Consider the following 18,715-nt stretch of genomic DNA (forward strand, 5'->3'; position numbering starts at 1 on the left):
AAACATAATCCGATCAGGAAGGAGTGGATTCCGTAGAAAAGGTCACTGTTGTGGCATCAAATAATAACAATTCATAGGACTTTCCTTCCCTATCTCCGATTTTAAAGCTCTTTCATTTGAAAACCCTCCTCTGTAAGAAAATAAATATATCAGTCTATTTCCGAGATACCAATGGACATTCCCTTTCTTCAACACATCCAAAAAGAGAAAGCTTTCAGGCCAATTATCAATAGTGTGTGAGGAATTAAGAACGTTTCTAGTTGTAATTTTCCTTTCTTTTTGTCAATCTATGTCTGACAGTATCTGTAGCTATGCTGGAGCAGTCACAAATATGAAACCAGTCATCAACAGACACATTGATTTCACTCTGTCAAACAGTGGCTGGTCAACCACTGAATGATTATAGAAATAGGATCAATGAAAAATGCATATAATTGAGGCATTATTTGATGCTGATCCTTAACAACATTCAACAAACTGGATAGATAGAATGCATCCAACCTGAACCCTAACCTAAACAATGTATTTTATAACTTTTGAAGTGGCAATTACAATTCCTAATTGGTTTAGAAGTGTGTACCAGGTTTGTAATGCCTTAGGGTTCTGGGAAGAAATTCCATCTGTGTCTAGACTATATTCTTAGCATTTCAGAGCCTGACAAATTTGACAAATTTATAGATACTGTTCGTTTTCTGCATTCCTTTTCAGAATATCCAGAAAAACAAGTTCCATCCCTTGTGTGCAAAGGGGAAATTTCTCCCCTGTTGTACACAACGGGCTCTGAATATAACAAAATACAGTCAATTCACTTTACAGTGTATTCTGTGAAGCGCTTTGAGACATCTCAAAGATGTGATAAAGCACTATATCAAACACAAGGATTAATATTACAGAATACCTGTACAATGTGACTTTTCACCTATCATTCCACCCCAAAAGTCTGCTCTCACTCTGAGGTTGCCTTCCTTACAATCATCTTGTCCGCTTTCCTTCCTATTGTATTGTTTTCTTCCCTCTCAGTTATCTTCTAGAAAACTACAGTGGAGGGCATCACTTTAAAGTGGTAAATTCTTCAATAAAAAGGTCCGGGAGAAACGTCTTCTGATGGCCTAGTAGTGCACGATTTTCATGGTAATTCACTGTGAAAAATGTAGGATAAATTGTGGTTGAGCAACATGATTTCAGATGTTACACTCCAGTAAGTTGTTGAGGCTACCTTGAGGAGATGGTTCGCACCACTGGTTCTTTAATAACGTAAAACTCAATTTTGGAGCTCCACGATCAATCTGAAATTGGACATTAGTTTTTATAACAGCAAATGTGATGAGTTCCTGCTAATCATTGTCACATATAAGGGATTTCCTGCATGACAACGCTTAGTTGCTGAGCAATGTTTTCCGACATTTGAATCATTTATGGTGCAGTTTTGCTCATTTATAAAGCTTTCTCAATCCCAATGGAGAAATCTAGGTTTGGGCCAAGGTCCAAAATGCAAGCCATTACTAAGCTTGAAAGAGGAAGACAGAAGCCAAAATACATCAGGAAGTATTCTTTCCGTGTGTGCATACATATGTGGGTTATAAATGCTTTAAGCTGTGGGTGGTTAAGGAGAATTTAGCGAGAAAAGAGATTTCAGTCTTGAAGCCAAGGGAAAGAACAAATTAAGACTTGGAGAAACTGACCTGAGTTTTCATTTCAACATGATGGCTGTGGGAGCATGGTAGTAATTATCTAATGTTTTGAGCTCAGACGACAATCTACCTGTGAGCATCACAATTGATGAGTGTCTTTACAATCATACACATTTTGACCAGTTGTCCAGCTACACTGAAATCCATTCTTATCTAACTGGTTATCTTATGAACAAAGACTAAATGACAGAAATTAACTGTATAATGAAATCAAGGGATTAAATACCCTGAAACAAAATATGAAAAACTTTAAATGCATTTTTGAGGGATAAGTAATGTGAGGTAGGATTATAAAGAAACATACGTTTTTTTTTCTTTACCCTTCTTGGATTGTAAGATGCCTGTTGACTTTAGCACCGTAGAACTTTACAGCACAGAAGGAGGCCATTTGGACCATTGAGCCTGTGCTGGCTCCTTAAAAGAGCAATTCTTTTAGTTCCATTTTCCTGTCATTTTCTTTTTTTTAAATGGTAGCTGGGACTGATAACAGAAGTACAAGTTTGACAGGTCTTTGGAGGGAATTGACTGCTGCTAGACATCTTAGCAGTTTCAATTACTGGAACATGGAAGTGTTGGATATTAAATGAAACAGTCCTGCTTTATGGGATTTAAAAAGAATCCCTTTATTTAAAAATATAATTTAAGTGCTCTCTAATGATTAAATACTGATCTGTTTGAACTAATATGTCTTACAGAATAGATTTTACGAATAGATGAAGATGGAATACTGATAAAAAATATCCTGATAAGGTTATGCATTGTTACTGCAAATCATTTCATGTCACAAATGGTCATATGACTTCCCCACCCACTTTGATGCAAATAGTAGTCAACGCTGATAAGATCATTTCGCTTCAAATCTCAATTTCTTTCAGCCGTGACAATGTGACTTCATCAGCTTCACACCATATAAAAGATGATTGTTCTGATATGAATATTCCATATTTGTTTTATGCATTATCCATATTATTGTGTATATCTTGCCCCAGGAGCCCAATGCAAACCAGATCTTTGAACTAGTTTTTCTTACAGAGTAGATTTTACGAATAGATTAAAATGAAATAATAAATGTCGAAAGTGAACGATAATAAAATTTAGGTGAAAAAAGCTTTTGGTTGATTTGGAATTCTTCAACCTTCTCAAATTGAAGATGAAAACATTGACTTTGGACATGAATGGAATAAACAATTTTTTTNGTACAAAGTGAAAAGCATGTTAGACAAACAAACATATCCAATGATTAAGAAATGTTTGAGGGAGAGAGTACACAGAATTTATTCAATTTTTTTGAAGTTACAAAAGCATTATTTATTTTATCAAAAGCTCCACTATCAGATCACTGTTCCATTCAGGAGAGCAAAAGCAACCCATGTTACAGTGAAAGAAAACCGTCCGACTCAACACTGCACTCAACCCTTCCTTCCCAGTGTCTCGGTTTATAATTAATGACTGCAACAGGTTGCTAGAAAGGGTGGTTGAGGCCAGAATGTGGAGTCCTGTAGCTCAATGGTTAGAGCACTCGCCTTGCAAGCGACACACCTGGGTTCAATTCCAGGCAGAGCGAAACCTTAAGCAAGTTTCCTTACTCCACACGTCGATTAATAATCCCTCCAAAAACAAAGACAATAATAAATTGGTCATTTTCAATCCACGACTGTTTGTGGGAAACTGTTGTGCCCAATTGACTGCCGCATTTCACCCACAAGTATACGGTCAATTCACTTTACAGCATATTCTGTGAAGCGCTTTGAGACGTCTAGAAGATGTGAAAAGTGCTATATCAAATGCAAGGATTATTATTATTATTAAATACTGAACTCATCTGAAAATCAGCTTGATTCTGTGAAGGAAAGATGGTAGGCATAGGCGGCGGGTGAAAATATTCTTTGGGCGGGTGGAGTGCTTAGATGAGCTGCATTCTTGTACATCCTGACCACACTTCTCTGAAGACTGTGTAAGTCTCCCTCACTCTCACTCTCTCTCTGTCTCTCTGCCTGTCCTGGCATTGGAACCAATTCTAATTGGATTAACTAACTCACTGGCTCTTACACCTTGCTTTACTTCATGTCCTGTAACACCCCACGGAGAGCAGCCTCTCTCTCCACCCTCACATCCCATTAGTCAAAACTGGAGAAAAGTTGCATTGCAGGGGCTGAGACTCCTTTAGTCTTTATGACTGTAGAGTGGATATTTTGGAGATTGTGAGATTGTGAAAGACAATGGTACCTCACTTACTTTTTAAAAAAATATCTTTCCATTGTTCAGCGTATTCACAAGTTGTGTGCTCTTCTGGGCCTACAGTGCCTTGTCTTGTCATTTCAATGACAATATAAGGCACTGTATCAAATGCAAAGATTTTTATTAAGATTAGCTCTTAATGGTTTGTACATGTCTCTTGCAGCTGGAAACCAGGTAAAGCATGTTTTATGACCACAATCGTAGAGAACCAACTACTGAAGAGTAAGTCTGTTGGAAAGCCAGTATTTGTAGTTGTCTCATAGCTACAGTAGAATAATAATAATCTTGCATTTGACATAGCGCTTTTCACATCTTCTAGGCATCTCAAAGCACTTCACAGACTATGCTGTTAAGTGAATTGACTGTATATTTGTGGGCGAAACGCGGCAGCCAATTACGCACAGCAGTGTCCCACAAACAATTGTGGATATAGAAGTGTTAATTTTCTTATGCTATTCACATCTAGCAGTTGACCAACTTCTATAATCCTTTTCTCCTGGAATTAACTATTAAGTCGAATGGAGGATATGATAAACATACTTCTGACCACTTCCTCGTCTCCTTCTCCTCTCAAATCACTCTCCCCTCCTTCAAGCCCTCCACCATCTTTTTCAGCCCATGAAAAAAGCTTCCCCCCAAGTAACTCACAAATGCCCTCTCATCCTCAGAATCATCTCTCCCTCTAGCCTCCACTCGCAGTGATCCAGAAGCAGACATCAAGCTGCTAAACGATCACTTCTCCTCAACTTTCAATTCTCTTGTCCCCCTGAAAACCAGGTCGGCCTCCAAGTCTACCACTCCCCCTGGTACAACATGTCAACCCTGCTCCCTCAAATCCCAAACCCGGTTGCTCGAGTGCAGATGGCACAAAACCAGCCTCATGGTTCACCACCAACTGTGGCTCGAGCATTTTCATATCTGCCCTGCTCCTTCTCTCAAGCCAAAATCGCTTTCTACTCACAGGTCATTCTTGAGGCTAAAAACAACCCCAAAATTTTGTTGTCCACTACCCACCACCTCCTCCACGCTCCCTCTCGAGCGCTCTCGATCCTCACTTCAGATGCCAAGTGTGAAGAGATCCTGGACTTCTTTATCTCTAAAATAGATAACATCCGCCTTGCTGCCTCCTGTTACAGAGCTTGCTATTTTATACCCAATGCTTCAATGATTAGAGTCGGGCTTTTCGAGTAAGGAGAAGAAAACCAGTATCTCATTTATATCAACAAATTTAAAATATGCACTTCTCAAAATAAATTTTAAAACAATTAATGGAATCAAGCATAAATTTTGACAACACCCCAAAGCCTTCGATTGAGTTGGAGTCATAATACATAAAATCCTGGCACTTACGGTTTGTGCAGGGGAGTGAGCTGACCCACTTCGTGTTACATGGCCCTCCAAGGTGTAACTCTCCTGCCTGCTCCTAGTGTTTCCTAGTGCGTGTATTCTCACACTTACAAAACATACATTCTTACAGACAATGTGTTTTCATGTAAATCAGGCCATCGAACATACAACAACATCTTTCGTACAACAACATCCTTTAACTGAGAAAGTGAGACAGTTCCTGCTACCCGTGGGATGTAAATGACTGAAAAAATACCATGCAAACACGAAGGCAACATTCTAACAGACATTGAGTCTCCATTCAAACGAGTATTCAATTGAGTTTGCAGGTTCTCTGATCATGATGTCACCATCGCCACACTCCTCCTCCCCCCCCCCCCCCCGTATGCCTCCTTCACCACCCTCTCCTTCTACCACAGTTCCCAACCAACACTTCCTTGCCCCAATCTCTCCGCCTCCTTTTCCCCACTAGGTAAAGCCCACCACCTCCTGCCTCAACCCACTCCTCACTCAGCTTCTGGTCACTCAACTCCCCCTCCTCTGCCCACTGCAGGCTGACACAATCAACCCTCGATCCCTCCAACCTCACAAACCCCATCTCAAACCTGTCCTTCCTGGCCATAGTTTTGGAATGAGTTGTTGCAAATCAACTTTGTTCACACCTCTCCCTCCACTCCCTACTCGAACCCCTCCAGTCTGGTTTTCACTCAACCTACAGCACAGAGATAGCGTTTGTTAAAGTAACAATTGACGTCCTCTCTCTCTCTGACCAGGGCTCCCTCTGCCTCATGATTCTCCTGGATCTCTCCGCCTCATTCGACACAGTCGATCATGCCATCCTCCTCTACCGCTTCTCCTTTCTCATCCGCCTTAGTGGGACCACACTCATATGGTTCGAGTCCTACTTAACAAACTGCCAACAATTACATCTTGGCAAATGTTTTTTTCTCCCGCCCCTACCCGATCACTTTGGGGGAACCCCAAAGCTCCATCCTTGGACCCCTTCTTTTCCTCATCTACATACTTCCTCTCAGCGATGTCATCCTGAGTCATGGCGTCAATTTCCACATGTATGTGGATGACACCCAAATATACTTCTCCTCCAGCTCCAAATCCCAGTCCGTTTATGTCCTGACAGCTTGTTTGATGGGCATCAAGGCCTGGCTAAATGCAAACTTCCTGCAGCTGAATGTTGGCAAGATGGAAGATATACTTTTTGGTTCCCATCAACGTCTTCTCTCGTGCAGGTCTGAACTCTTCAACTTCCCCGGGTTCTCCCTCAGACTCACCAAACCCTTGCACAGCCGAAACCCTCATCCACACCTTCGTTACTTCCTGGAGGAACTATTCCAAAGCCCTCCTCGCCTGTCTCCCCAGCTCCACCATACACAAAAACAAATTAATTGAAAACTGCGCCCCATGGAAACTCACCCACAGAAAACTCTGTACTCCCATCACATGTTGTTTTTGTCATCGTTAATTAGCACAATTATATAAAGCACTTCTTTCCTGAAACTATTTTTTATCCAAAGTTTCTAGTCCATGCTACGATGTTAAAATATCACACGGTACCGTACATTTAAAGGGATGTTCTATGAAATTATACATCCCTGCTTTGGTAATCAATGATTAACACCCCACTGACTGCATCTGAATGCTGAATCATAATGTAACCCTAACCCATAAATTATTTTTAAAGAAGGCAGATGTGTAGAAAGCAGCTGATGCATATTGCTCTCACAGAACAGCAAGTGCAGCTGTTAACAAATTAATCAGGTACAGTCCCACAAAAGATCAGTCATCAGTTCAATAAGTGCCTATCTCCTTGTCTGAAGACTATAAAACTATGCTTCTCAACTCATTTCCAGACATCCTTACCTGCCCTTGGTCTCAATCCACTTATAAAGACTGTATTATAGAAGAGATTTAGCAACTCAGCCACTATAAAAAAACATGAGTCGGAACTGCCAAAAGTACAGAGGAATTACCCTCAGTAAAGAAGTTCAAGGTCAAGATATCAGCAAATGTAAGATTTCTGGACACACAAACACAAAAAGACAGATATTGGTTAGAACCACTGAGGAAAAAATATTATTTCCTGACTGATGCTTTTAGCACTAAATCTTTCAAACAGATAATCAGAATTGTGTTGTTTTTTTGACTCCTGGCATCAATGGAGATCCATGAATACAGAATGATTCTGATATTTATCACTTCAAATTTTATAACACAGTACATCTTCTTCTCCAATATTTGTCTCAGAACCACAGTTATTAGCCAATGTTTAGAAGCTTACCTGCTCGCTTATTATACATTCTTATGTATAACATTTATCTAAAATAGACATTGGGGTCAATCACCAATGATTTATCATGGGTTTCCTCAACAAAAGAATTCAGGAGTACATCATGTCATCTCATGGGAATTTCTCTGACATAATCTACTTTCAGAATGAAATACCTGCATTGGGATGACATATACCTACTTACTGGAAGGAGTCACCACTTGGTTGTATTTTTGAATTGAGAGCCTAGAAGACGGCCTAAAGCCTTTAATGCAGGATACCTTCAAGATTGGAAAGAGTAGCTAGAAAGAAACGTCAAAAATAAATAATAATAATAATTCTTGTATTGATATAACAACAACAACAACAAGATTCCATTTATAAAGCGCCTTTCAAGTCAGGAGGACATCCCAAGGCGCTGCACATTTGGGTCATGACCCGAGCAGGGGGGAAATGGTCAGGGTGAGGGGAGGGAAGGGAGGGAGCGAGGAGGGGGGAAATGGTCAGGGTGAGGGGAGGGAAGGGAGGGAGCGAGGAGGGGGAAGAGAGTCGAGAGGGGAGCTGAAGACACGGTCAAAGAGAATATAGCGCCTTATCACGTCTTTGAGATGTCTCAAAGAGCTTCACATAATATACTATTAAGTGAATTGAATTTATATTTTGTGGGCGAAACACAGCAGGCAATTGCACACAGCAGTGACTCACAAATAGTCGTGGATTGAAGTGACCAAATTATTATTATTATTTGAAGAAATTATTACTCCCGGAAAAGCGATCCACAAATCGACTTACGACTGGGTTCCTAATTATTGCTAGGTAAACAGAAGCTTGTGGAGTAAGGAAACTTGCCCAACATTTCGCGTGCCAGGTCTCTCACTTGTGAGGCGAGTGCTCTGATCACTGAGCTACAGGTCTCCAAATACAATAGAATATAAATTTAGATTGAAACTCAGTGAAAATGCCAGGACAAAGGGTATATTTCACGGACAATATATTTCACGTTTTTGTGAAACTGGGAGCAAGAGTAGCAGGTGTGGGAGAACAATACCCATAGCATAAGCTATGGATGAACTTAGTCATTATAAAGAGAGAAGAGTTATTGAGAGGAAAATAAATGTTTAATATGAGAGAAGAAACCAAGCTTTCCAATGACCTTGAACAATAGAGTTGAAAACGTATTCTACTCGGAAAGCGGCAGAATAATACTGTATAACCCTGTGCAAGATAACGGATGTAAAGAGTCTTGCCTGTAGGGAATCCCTTGCACATTATATTGACCCACAATAACTCATCTCCAAGGACATCTCAGATTGAAGCCAAGCTCTGTAAATTAGCGTGATGTTCCTGGGGTTCCCTTCATGAGATGCACTTTCCATCTCGTGGTGCATTTTTCTGCATGAGACACCTTATATGCTACGATTGTATCAGTTTCAATGATTTTTTTCAACCCCAAAGGCCTCTGTATCATGTTAAAGCCTTTTAACATCTTTTCACTACTTTTCAAAATCTGCTAATAACCATCAGATGCCTCTTCTTTATGTAGATGTAATAATAATAATAATAATCCTTGCATTTGATATAGCGCTTTTCATGTCAGGAGGACATCCCAAAGCGCTTCACAGAACACACTGTAAAGTGAATTGACTGTATATTTGTGGGCGAACGCGGCAGCCAATTGCGCACAGCAATGTCCCACAAACAGTCGTAGAATGAAAATGACCAATTTATTATTGTTTTTGGTTTTGGAAGGATTATTATTAGGCGTGTGGAGTAAGGAAACTTGCCCAAGGTTTCGCCCTGACCTGCCTGGAACTGAACTCAGGTCTCTCGCTTGCAAAGCGAGTGCTCTAACCACTGAGCTACAGGAGTCCACAAACGTCTCAAAACGCTTCACAGAATAGACTGTAAAGTGAATTGACTGTATATTTATGGGCGAAACACGGCAGCCAATTGCGCACAGCAATGTCCCACAAACAGTCGTAGAATGAAAATGACCAATTTATTATTGTTTTTGGTTTTGGAAGGATTATTATTAGGCGTGTGGAGTAAGGAAACTTGCCCAAGGTTTCGCCCTGACCTGCCTGGAACTGAACTCAGGTCTCTCGCTTGCAAAGCGAGTGCTCTAACCACTGAGCTACAGGAGTCCACAAACGTCTCAAAACGCTTCACAGAATAGACTGTAAAGTGAATTGACTGTATATTTATGGGCGAAACACGGCAGCCAATTGCGCACAGCAATGTCCCACAAACAGTCGTAGAATGAAAATGACCAATTTATTATTGTTTTTGGTTTTGGAAGGATTATTATTAGGCGTGTGGAGTAAGGAAACTTGCCCAAGGTTTCGCCCTGACCTGCCTGGAACTGAACTCAGGTCTCTCGCTTGCAAAGCGAGTGCTCTAACCACTGAGCTACAGGAGTCCACAAACGTCTCAAAACGCTTCACAGAATAGACTGTAAAGTGAATTGACTGTATATTTATGGGCGAAACACGGCAGCCAATTGCGCACAGCAGGGTCCCACAAACAGTCGTGGATTGAAATGACCAATTTATTATTGTTTCTTTTTGAGGGATTATTATTACGCACGTTGAGTAAGGAAACTTGCCCAAGGTTTCACCCTGCCGGGAATCGAACCCAGGTCTCTCTCTTGCAAAATGAGTGCTCTAACCACTGAGCTACTTTAAGAAAAAGTTTTTTGGTATTCTGATCATATTTGCCTACAACGAGGCTTCTCCAGCCCTGATGGTTTTAGTTCTGAAAAGGGTCACACATGAAACATTAACCTTTCTCTTTCAGATGCTGATTGATCTTCAATGTGTTTCCTCCATTCTCTCTTTTTATTTCAGATTTTCAGCATTTTTACACCTACTGAAATGAACCCAGTGTCAAAATATCAGCAAGCACAGTTCCAGTTGAGCTGTGTTTTTTTAATTTCAGGAAGCAGTGCTATATTGAGGTTAACATTCTGCATAGAAAGTAGAGTATGATAACAATTTCAGCTTGGATGATCTTGCAGCTTTTAATAGGATGAATATTGCTTTCCATTTGGCTGACAATTTGCTAATAAGGAATTCAGGCACAGTTAATAGTTAATTTTCATCTTAAAGATTTGAATGCCCTTTTGCTTTACCAGCTTTAGTAATGAATAGATTAAACAATGATCACATTTTACTGCTCCTATTTACTATTTGGTAAGTAGTTTTACATTTTGTGAATAAATAATTGGCAGATTATTAAAATTTTGATGACGTAATAATAATAATCCTTGCATTTGATATAGCGCTTTTCACGTCTTCTAGACATCTCAAAGCTCTTCACAGAATATGCTGTAAAGTGAATTGACCATATATTTGTGGACGAAACGCGGCAGTCAATTGCGCACAGCAGCGTCCCACAAACAGTCATGGATTGAAAATGACCAATTTATTATTGTTTTGCTTTGGAGGGATCATTATTAGGCGTGTGGAGTAAGGAAACTTGCCCAAGGTTTGCCCTGCCTGGAATTGAACCCAGGTGTCTCGCTTGCAAGGCGAGTGCTCTAACCACTGAGTTACAGGACTTGACATAAATTTGTTTTAACGTTGGCACTGGTATGTCTAGAAAACTGCTGGAGATTACCTGGCCCCAAATACACTTCCTGGATACACATTCTAGCTGTTAATTAGTCTCTATATAAAATAAATGTCAGCTGTCTGAAAACTGCCCTTCACCACCTTGAACCCGTGCTCACTTGTTATACTGCCTTAACATAAAAGTTTTTTTTCAGATAAATGAAATGCAGATTAATTCATGTGACAAGCCATACAGCAGCAGATGCCAAAGCTCTTGGACCGGCAGCAGAACCTAACAGCAGTACCACCCGTTCTTTTATACCACAACAATTTTGAACTGGAAATCCCCAAGGATAATCCATTTAACTATTATTTTGGAAATCTGTAAGAGGGTCTAGCTTTCATTAAACAGGAAGTCTCCACATGGTATGCAACCTTGGTTGTTTATGTCTGGGTCCAACTGATTACAGATATTAAAGCTATAGTAACTATACAGTTATTCTCCATTTTAGACCATTAATGTGTTAGATCAAACAAAGAATGCATCAGGATGATTTTAATTTCCATTGCCAACATAATGAAATATAATATAACCTCTGGAGGAAAAGGGAAAGGGAAAAGAGAACGCTGGTCTCCTTAAAGCTGAATTTACACCAAAGGTGACAAACTTGGGATTAAATTGAGTCGATCCTCTGTGGCGATCTCATAATTCAGGAGGTTTCACAGTACTCCAGGACACTGCAGATCGTGGAGCAAACGACCAGGGGCAGGGATTCTTTCCACTTATAATAATAATAATAATAATCCTTGCATTTGATATAGTACTTTTCACGTCGGGAGGACGTCCCAAAGCGCTTCACAGAACACACTGTAAAGTGAATTGACTGTATATTTGTGGGCGAACGCGGCAGCCAATTGTGCACAGCAATGTCCCACAAACAGTTGTAGATTGAAAATGACCTATTTAATTATTGTTTTTGGAGGGATTATTATTAGGTGTGTGGAGTAAGGAAACTTGCCCAAGGTTTCACGTTAAACCTGCAAGCCAAACCGTAATGGGAAGAAGTCCTAGCTAAATATACAGTGGGAAGCTTGCCAGACTTTGCATTCAATGGCAAGCTATGCAGGTTTAGCTGGATAAATTTCATCAGTACCCCAAGACCAGGCTCCTGCCAATCTGTGGCTTATACTCTTCAAAATTAGGTAATTCTGGAGAGTGCACATTCCATTTCAGACACATAAATTTCCATAACGAGGTGGCACACATGGAACTTTCAGTTTGGTTTGGATACTCTTAAGCATAGTGATGATTTTTTGCATGCATCATAGACACCTGACTAACCAAAAAAATGCAATAAAGTTGTTCCACATCCTTTCATATGAGGCCCAGTAGGTCTGCAAAATGTCCAATTAGTTCAATTTACCCCCAAAAAAGACTTTCTAAGCAAAGATCACAAATTAGCACATCAAATCCATCATTTTGATCAACTTCTTAAATCCAGAGTTAAACGATATAAGGAAGTACCTTTTTATTATTTTTCAAAAATCAATAGAATGCTTCATCTCAAAACTGTTATAGTAAAAAGAACGGTAAAGACCTATTAATGCATGCCATGGTTAAAAATAATGAAATCATTCTGACTGAGGCACAGCAAAACTCCTTTGGAATTAATCAATACGTCTTGGTTGCCCAGCAACAAATATATCTCCGATACTCAGAATTCCTAAAGCGCATCAAGCGTTTTAATCAAACCTTTTTGAACAAATTTTAAGAGCTGTATTCTGCCATACACACAAAGAAGAATTAAATAGCATGAAAGTGAGTCAGATTGAAATTGTAATCACAACCTTCAGATTGTAGGGTTCCAGCATATGGTAATGTAAACCCTGGTTCTGGGCTGTTTATGTCATGCCGTTAAAATAATGCATTCTGCAAGCCATATTCACTTACCATCTACCAGCAGCTGCTGAATGTATTAGATTTCTTTTTAACCAAATCTTCACACCATGGCTTTCAGTTAAAGACAAATGCTTGGTTGAAAAACGTATTGCTTTACAGTATATTAGATAGTCTGTCTACAAACTACTACTAATAATAATCCTTGCATTTGTTACAGTAATACTGCTACTAATAATCCTTGCATATGATTATCACGTCTTCGAGACCCCTCAAGTGCTTGACAGAATATACTGTAAAGTGAATTGACTGTATATTCTGTAATTTAAATTCAAAGGTTGTGAATTAAGCTCATTGCTCCATTCTTTCCATGTTAATTTATTGTTAAATTAAAATTAAACAACCAAGATAGTAAAATGAAAGTGGAAAGACAATAGGAAACCAGGCGTTTAGTGTATCAGTGCGTTTGGTGTATATTTGTACCAGATATATTGCACCCTATGCTGTCAAGATCATAAAAGATGTTTGCATGAAGAAGGCCCTTCACCACTTGTCATCTTAACCTTCTCTAGACTGTCCATTATCCATGTTCCTCACTGCAGCTTCAATACATTTCTTAATTTCTTCTACATTCACCATCCTCCCTACTAATGTACTCCCTTTATTAACCTGAAACTGGTTATAAAGGAACTCCTATCTTGCTCCCTAAGCATATTATTCTGAGTTTCCTGCTTTTATCACATTTAGCACTTTATAACTCTATAAGCTCCCTCCAAGATATGTATTTTGAAGGCTGAAGAACTTACCTAGTTGTTCCTCACAGATAATCACTCTGAACTCTGTTGATGAGCCTCTTGCTTTTCTCTGCACTGCCTGAAAGGCCTTGGTGGATCACAAATAAGGTTTGGGATGTAAAAGCTCCATAGACCCATTTAACCATTCCAGATGACCCACCCTACAGTCCCCCCATCACAGCATCAGGCTTTTGAGTCGAGTATTCTGATCTCAATCAACCAGCTACCTGTTCCAATCATTAATTATCTTTATGGAAAATAAATACTTTCCAGTGTCTGTCCTGAAATTGCCCTTTGCAAACCAAACCTATGTTCTCTCATTATACTGCCTTTGTGCATCCAAAAGTATTGTTCTGAATTACTTTCTCAATCCAATTAAAATTTTATACACCTCAAAAAGTTGCCCTCTGAGACATCTCCTTTCAAGCCCGAGATCCTCTGTAACCGCAACCAGAATAATATGCAGTACAATTTTCTACAGAAAATATATGTAGATTTTTCAGGGTCAAATTAATTTTAATGCGCAATTGGCTGGAATGCTTTTGAAGTTAAAAAGAATCACTGTGCAAAGTACAATGCTTTTGAAATATTTTGATATTCCAGTGAATCCATTTTTTTTCCTGGATACAAAGATTCAAATAATGGAGGGTTAAGAAATAAAGCATATTGTTCAGTCTTTCAGTTTTGAAAGGACTGAAATGGATGAGCCACCAAGCAGACGTCTTGTCTGCACATTACCGTGGTCTCTGTTTCTGGATACAATGGTTCACAATAGGAGGGTTAAAGGACATTGTTTCAGTCTTATAATAAGATGGATGAGACACTAAACAGAATCCCTTTCTGGCACATTCATCTCTTTCTGATCAATAATCACCAACAAAACCATGTCCATGAAAAACTCTTCCTGTGGGCAAGCCTGCCAGCTCCACTTTGATCACGTGTCACTCTCTTGATTGGATTGATCTTGTAACTGACAGAAATATATCAGTTGGGCTTCTAACAAAATGCGCAACAAAGAACAGGGAATGTCAGTGAAAAACCCGCAATAGATAAAATGGACTGCTCAATGCTTCAGGCTTTCTTTGATCACACTGGGAACAGAGATTGGTTCCAATGCCCTTATATTATCATAAGAACATGTGAGGACTGGAAGAGATGGAGGCCATTCTATTTATTAGATATTAGCAAATGAATCCCAATGTCCACCTTTTCACCGAACCTCATTATATCTCTCTATATCATAAAATTATACAGCACAGAAGGAGGCCATTTGGCCCATCGTGTCTATGGCGGCTCTTTGAAAAGAGCTATCCAAATCAATTCCATTCCCCCACTCTCGCCCCATAGCCCTACATATCAGGTATTTGTCTATCTTTCTATTAAATATCCCTATTGATTCTGCCTCTACTGCTTTCCTGGTCACAGCATTTCACATCTTCACAACATTCTGTGTGAAGAAATGCTTCCTGGCCTCAGTTCTAACAATCTTAGTAATATGGAGCCCTGTAGCTCAGTGGTTAGAGCACTCGCTTTGCAAGTGAGAGACCTGAGTTCAATTCCAGGCAGGGCGAAACCTTGGGCAAGTTTCCTTACTCCACACGCTTAATAATAATCCCTCCAAAAAAACAAAACAATAATAAATTGGTCATTTTCAATCCATGACTGTTTGTGGGACACTGCTATGTGCAATTGGCTGCCGCGTTCGCCCACAAATATACAGTCAATTCACTTTACAGTATATTCTGTGAAGCGCTTTGGGACGTCTAGAAGATGTGAAAAGCGCTATATCAAATGCAAGGATTATTATTATTATAACTTTGAGGCTCTGCCCCCATGCAATGGATCCCTGTAGAAGAGGGTTCTATTTATTCTGTCAATTTCTTTCAGACTAGAAAGGAGAATATTAGCTTCTTCTTCAAGCATAACAATGCAAAGTTTTGAATTGCAACTCGTTGTAGAAATTCTGTTTGTCGGAACTCAAATTTTTATATGTCAGTCCTGAAGAGGAAAACCTCACAAGAACAATGGCTAGAGATCAGGGTAATACAGCTCTTTTAACCAAAGTTGTATCCATAAAGCTAGAATGTTTCATGTATCTTAAGCTAGTATGTAGTACAAACATTGTTATTATTATGGAAGGATTTTTTTTAACATTTCTTTCTCATACTACAGTCCCATTTTCAATCTACCCTTCCTTGCCAAATTCCTTGAACGCATTGTTGCAGGTAAACTTCGGTCGCACCTCTCCCTCCACTCCCTCCTCGAGCATCTGCAGTCTGGTTTTCACCCTTCCCACAGCACAGGGATAGCGTTTGTCAAAGTCACAAACAATGTCCTCTCTATCTGTGACCAGGGCTCCTCGTCCTGTTGGATCTCTCTGCCTCATTCGACACAGTTGACCACGTCATCCTCCTTCACCGCCTTTCCTCTCTTATCCACCTCAGTTGGACCGGACTCGCATGATTCAAGTGCTACTTAACCAACCGCCACCATTTCTCAACCTAGGTGTCCAGTTCGACCCCCAGTTGTCCTTCCTCCCCCACATCTCGTCCCTGACAAAGACCGCCTTCTTCCACTTCCGCCACATTGCCTGCCTATGACCGTACCTTACCCCAAACGCAGTTGAAACCCTTGTGCATGTGTTTGTCACCTCACGCCTGGATTACTCAAACACACTCCTCACCGGTCTCCCCAGCTCCAATATTCAAATATCCAGCTCATTCAGAACTTTGTCACTCGCACACTGACCCGGACCAAACTCCTTAACCACATCTCACCAGTTCTGGTCAGCTCCACTGACTCCTCATCACCGAACGGATCGACCTCAAGATCCTCACACTCTGTTCAAATCCCTTCACTTCCTGGCACCTCCCTACCTCTCCGACCTCCTCCTCCCCAACCCACCGCTCTGCACCTCCATCCTGCTCATCCCTCACACCCTCAGCCCCATGGGAGATCTAGCTTTCAGCTACTACGCCCCAAAACTGTGGAACATTCTTCCTCAATCCCTCTGCCTTTCCCTCTCTCTCTCCTTTCTCAAGTCCCACCTGAAGACCTTCCTCTCCAACTGGGCTTACGGCCACCTCCTCCTCACTGGCTCAGAATCACCATTAGGTGCTCTGAGACTCTACCCTGCATGGATGGCGCTACATAAACGCAAGTTGTTGTTAATATTTTGACAATACCATACCTTCCAAATTTACCAGTTCAAGGAAAGGAGTATGTGTTAAATGAAGCACTTGTACAGAGATTTTGAGGTTATTGTGGACACTTAAGCAAAATAAAGAAGTCTTTGATTATGGATTCCATGGGGTGCGTTTTTGGTACTGAGTGAATATACATTTATTGTGAATATTTCCACCAAACTGTCAGCTCAATAAAAGACAAACAAGCCACTTGGTTGCATCAGCAAAGGGATAGAGTTCAAATAGTAATCCTTGCATTTGGTATAGCATCTTACCACGTTGTTGAAATATATTGGAGTCCTGTAGCTCAGTGGTTAGAGCACTCGCTTTGCAAGCGAGAGACCTGAGTTCAATTCCAGGCAGGTCAGGGCGAAACCTTGGGCAAGTTTCCTTACTCCACACAGAGCCTAATAATAATCCCTCCAAAACCAAAAACAATAATAAATTGGTCATTTTCAATCCACGGCTGTTTGTGGGACATTGCTGTGCGCAATTGGCTGCTGCGTTCGCCCACAAATATACAGTCAATTCACTTTACAGTGTGATCTGTGAAGCGCTTTGGGACGTCCTCCCGACGTGAAAAGCGCTATACCAAATGCAAGGATTATTATTATTATTAATATCAGATCCTGCCTGGAATGCTTTGTGCAGTTTTGCTCATCTCATCAAATACTATATTCATAAAGGACATTTGACAACAATTCCTCTCAAACATGCAGTTTGTGTTTAAAAAAAACACAAGGATTCTAACAGAATGAACAGGAGAGGGGGTTTTCAGGAGCACTGTGATTTATATTACAGTATGTGGTACAACTACCGTGAGTGGGCTTTTTTGGGCTCCCTCCCTCAAGATCTTTTCAAGAACAAATTAATTTAACAGTAAAGACTTTCATTTTTTTAATCTATGTTAAGGAAGAAACTGCAAGGTAAACTATATACATGGATTTTTCAATTCAGAGAATCTTTTCATCTATAAATTGCAAGTCACTTTTTGAAAATGTAATGAGAATAGACAGGCATGCAGATGAATTGAGTCTAACATTATCTCTTTGGTGTCATACATCTCATTCACAAATGTAATGCAAGTGTCTAAAGAGGTGGTGGATCTCAGAGATTAAGGGACTCAACCTACACGCTTCTGATAGTTACTTGAGTGAAAAAGACCTCAGAGGAGAATCAAATACCTGAGCTAATAGTCTTTGTGTCAAAATCTGTCTGGGGTTATTTGTAATACTGTACAGAACATATGTGGAATCATAATTCACACACTGATACCATAATGGGTGTACTTGGTGCTAATACCCAATAGAAAGGTAAGTGATAAAGCGTGTGTTATTCTGTGTTCTTGTGCAGGTTTCAAGGGCATCAGAGAAGCCTCAATGACAGGGAAAGCAAAAGAGAAACATTGCAGTGGCCTGCAGCTTTTCTTCCATTCACATTGAAGTAATCCATGCACTGGAACATTACAGCACAATTCATCCCAGCTGACAGTTCTGAATAACTAACTGCTTCTTTAATTGCTGGTAATTAACCCTGATGCTATAATTCTGCTGTTGCAGACAGGGAGCAATTTTTCCATTTCTGCCCATGCAGTGAATGAAGACAGAAAATATTATGGCACAGAGACTGTTGCACACATGGTATGATTCTGGTGTATCTGTAAAGGTTTTGTCCTCGAGTGACTTTTCGATTCACTAAGGAGCCTGAAAGCAAATTAGAGAAGCTGCT

General features: G+C 40.1%; 1 protein-coding gene across 1 annotated transcript in view; it reads right to left on the bottom strand.

The window, feature by feature from the left end:
• Window positions 1-18,715, bottom strand: part of hs6st3b (heparan sulfate 6-O-sulfotransferase 3b) — a 335,171-nt gene that overhangs the window by 10,722 nt on the left and 305,734 nt on the right. The window lies entirely within an intron of this gene.

Source organism: Callorhinchus milii, unplaced genomic scaffold (assembly GCF_018977255.1).
Source record: "Callorhinchus milii isolate IMCB2004 unplaced genomic scaffold, IMCB_Cmil_1.0 Scaffold4, whole genome shotgun sequence".
Taxonomy (NCBI): domain Eukaryota; kingdom Metazoa; phylum Chordata; class Chondrichthyes; order Chimaeriformes; family Callorhinchidae; genus Callorhinchus; species Callorhinchus milii.